The sequence below is a fragment of the Osmerus mordax genome, chromosome 3, assembly GCF_038355195.1.
Source record: "Osmerus mordax isolate fOsmMor3 chromosome 3, fOsmMor3.pri, whole genome shotgun sequence".
NCBI lineage: Eukaryota > Metazoa > Chordata > Actinopteri > Osmeriformes > Osmeridae > Osmerus > Osmerus mordax.
In genome coordinates, this window is record NC_090052.1 from 17,517,342 (window position 1) to 17,520,860 (window position 3,519).

General features: G+C 43.0%; 1 long non-coding RNA gene across 1 annotated transcript; it reads left to right on the forward strand.

The window, feature by feature from the left end:
- Window positions 1-861: 861 nt before the first annotated feature.
- On the forward strand, window positions 862-3,041 carry LOC136940845 (uncharacterized). Its single transcript, XR_010876412.1, has 3 exons — window positions 862-1,092; window positions 1,563-1,761; window positions 1,938-3,041. It is a non-coding gene; the product is annotated as an uncharacterized lncRNA (long non-coding RNA).
- The last annotated feature ends 478 nt before the right edge of the window (window positions 3,042-3,519 follow it).

Sequence of the window (3,519 nt, forward strand, 5' to 3'; positions counted from 1 at the left end):
CCAGAGACAGAGCGTGAGTCCATGCCGTCCCTTTAAATCTACATAGCGGTTGTTGCTGTCTTGGAGCATCATGTGTTTGTCCTCGCTAAGCCTAATGTTGTCCTATGACTGTGTGGTTTGTGTTGTAGAGGTTATGCTTGACGCGGGACGCCGTGCTTGATACGGTTGTATCAAACACAACTGATACATTTTCCAGAGGCATTCAAGGACTCAGCTGATTGGTCAGATCAAACAGGTACAAGCTTCAATACTGCCAAACTCATTCAATCTCATATGGACACATTTTCGACATTAGCAAACTGTAATCCTGCAAACCGACAAAATACAAAGTTAAACTTCAGTTACCTAAATGTTACATTGTGTAGCTAAATGACACCAGTTAAAATGGAGCCGATTTGGTTTTTCATGTCCTTTTTAATCCACATTGACCCCTAAAAATCTGGCCAGGCCTGTAGAGTGTGGCCACGCTCCAGACGTGTTCATTGTTTACATCCGACTGCATTCCGGAGATAGCATACGACATGCTGTAAGCTGCCCCCAAGCCATGTGGACAATAACATCTTTCACTTGGATTTCATTATCAACATTAACTTGCTAAAGCGATGACTCTTAAGGCCTCTTTAGCTTTTTGGCAGCTTGACTTAATAATACAAAACTTGATAGAACCAGGTTTCCATCGACTGAAAGCCACACAAGCACACACTCTCTCTGCTACACCTTAGTTCAATGCTCACGTAACATGGGTGTCAGATGACTCATTTAGATTGTACTCGTATCCAGTGTTGTCAGTGTGATCTGTGAAGGAACAAGCTGAAAAACCTGAATCCACACCCTGTGGAGCTGGCTCATTCTGGATGTGTGATTGGGGAACACACTCTGTGGAGCAGCTGGCATGTATACACAACTCCAGAACTACCCGGGAGAGAACTTACAAATTTAAAAAGGAAAAAATAGTCTACTTTGGGCCTCCCTGCTTAGGTTGCTGCCCCCGCGACCCGACCCCCGGACAAGCGGCAGATAACGAACGATCGAGTCTACTTTGTGGAAGGAGTTGACGTCATTGTTATAGAATCTGAAGTAAAGGCAGACAAGGTAAGGTGGGTGAAAGGTCAAAGGTATTTGAGTTTAGTGTCCTCACTAATCTTGGACTTTAACACATTCCCAGTCTTGTCTGTGTGAGTGAATAACTGTTGTAGATGCTGTTACAATCAGTAATGGCTGACCAATGACCAATGGCTGACCAATGAGGATAAATATCAGTGATTATATAGGTGTTGAGTTCTTATGTGTGTCTTATGACATGTCTTATGACATGTCAGACACACTATGATCAGGACCTGCACATTGAATGCTTTGGAGGAAATGTCTCGGTTTTATCAATAACACATCGTACTTTTCAAATGCATACCGCTAAGTATTTTGTTGATCAATATCAGAGATCAATAACCCACATCATCTGAATAGGTCAATCCAATGTGGTGGTTGTCACCTCTCATAAAGTGACGCCACGACTGACAGTCAAGGGGCAGTTTGATTGACACGCTGATTGATTCCCTGTGCAGAGAGTGTAGCGCCGGGCCATGGGGTGCTGTTTCAGCAGCGCGGAGGGGGAGGGCGATGAGAAGCACGGCGGCGATGGCGACGGCTGCAAAAGCTGCTGTCTGAAGACCAGGAACTGTCTGATGAGTGGAGAGTGTGGACGGGCGCTTCAGATAGCCAATGTCTGTGCCATGTGTGGCATGTGCATCCGCATGTTTGCCTGTAAGTTCAGAGGTTGCAGCCACAGGGCGGGGGGAAAGATAATTCTAGAATATCTCAATTTGTTGTGCACATGGAGTGTGTTTGTGTGTGTGTGTGTGTGTGTGTGTATTTTGATTGAGTACCGAATACAAGATAACTACTGTTAAACTTGTCGTTCCCAATTTCTTTTTTTTCAGAGTTATAATCAGACTGTGACTCAATACATTTTCAAACATGTCTGGATACTTCTCACAACCACAAAGTGCCTTGAACAAAATAATGTGCAGCACAGCCTGTTCTTCTTCTGGGATCCACCCAGCACCACACCAAAGACCCGCCCTGTCTTACAGCCTTGGAATCTGGTCATGTGCTGGAGTGAAGCAGGACGCCACAAGTACAGCACACACGTTACTTCCTGAAAGGACACAAATGCCTAAACACGAACAGCAGCCATTTTTTAAGACTTACACTAGCAGGAGCCTGAAAATCAATTCATATGGGCAAACCAACTGCACTAAAGGGCGTGCTTGCCCATTACTTGAGAACAATGTCCATGAGCAAGACTGAGAGAGGGAAAGAAAAAGTAACTTTTTATTCCACTTGCTGTATAGAACCCTTTGTTTAGTCACATAGCATTGTGGATTTTGAGTAAATATCTGAATCTTTTTATGTAACAATCAATAATTGTGAGCTACAGCAGGTTATACTTTTCATTGTACGGCGCTCGTCATTCAGCTAGTTATTGTTTGTATTGACTGAGCCAAGGCTGCTTGTTTACTCATTTATAAAAGTCGTGGTTATTATCGGAGGATAGCTCGGGGCTCACCCAAGCCCCAGTATCAGCAGAGCATTGAGCTTGATCATGAAAGATTGACAGCGAGTAAAAGTGCAGTGTAGCACATTCTCACAAGCGCCCCGTTTACAGTAGTCGGTTGTGCTCTGAGCTTTAGCTTGAGAACGTGCCACAGTGTGTATCTTTAGATGTCCTGCTCACTGTGTTATCTCCTTGACTCTGTAGGCATGCCTTCCTGATCTGTTGGCTGTTAAAGCTGAAGTGGTATGAGGGGAGCTGATTATCGTACATTCAATTACACACAGGCTGTAAGCTTGCTTTGGAGAAAAGTCATACTTTACTTTTATATTTAATTGATGGAAGCATATTTCTTTTTTTAATTATTATTATTATGTGGTTCCCCAGTTGATTGCTAGTGTTACTGATAGGATATTTGCTCCTCTCTGTGATTGTATTGTGTAGGCTACTGTAGCTGGGAATAAATGGAATGATTTAGGATTGGAGAGGATTTGGAGATTCCTGTGCAGATTTATTGTTGCTTTCTCTAATTATGTATTGTCATCAATATCTGCTGCTACCTTATTGGCAATAATAAAACATCAACGTACTATACCGTACCTACGCACAAGCATACATATTAGGCCAATATGAACAAAATATCTTCATTCTATGATGTCGTATACAATATGATTGCAATCAGGTTTTGTTCTTGTAGTTCTTGTATTGTAGTGTACAGCGCATTCTGGTCTGATTCTAAGAGGGCTATTGTTTGAGCTTCATTCATACACTGTAAGGGTGTGATGCACTGTAAACACAGCTCCAGCATAATCAGGCCCTCAGTGACCATAGACCAGCCCTGGCAAGTCCAGTACGATACACATAATTGACGATTTGTGAGGGTTACTCTTTAGGGTTTTCCTCGCTGTCTTTCATTATGTCATTCTTCTCAGTTATCTCTTGCTGACTGACTGCATTTCTCCCACCTC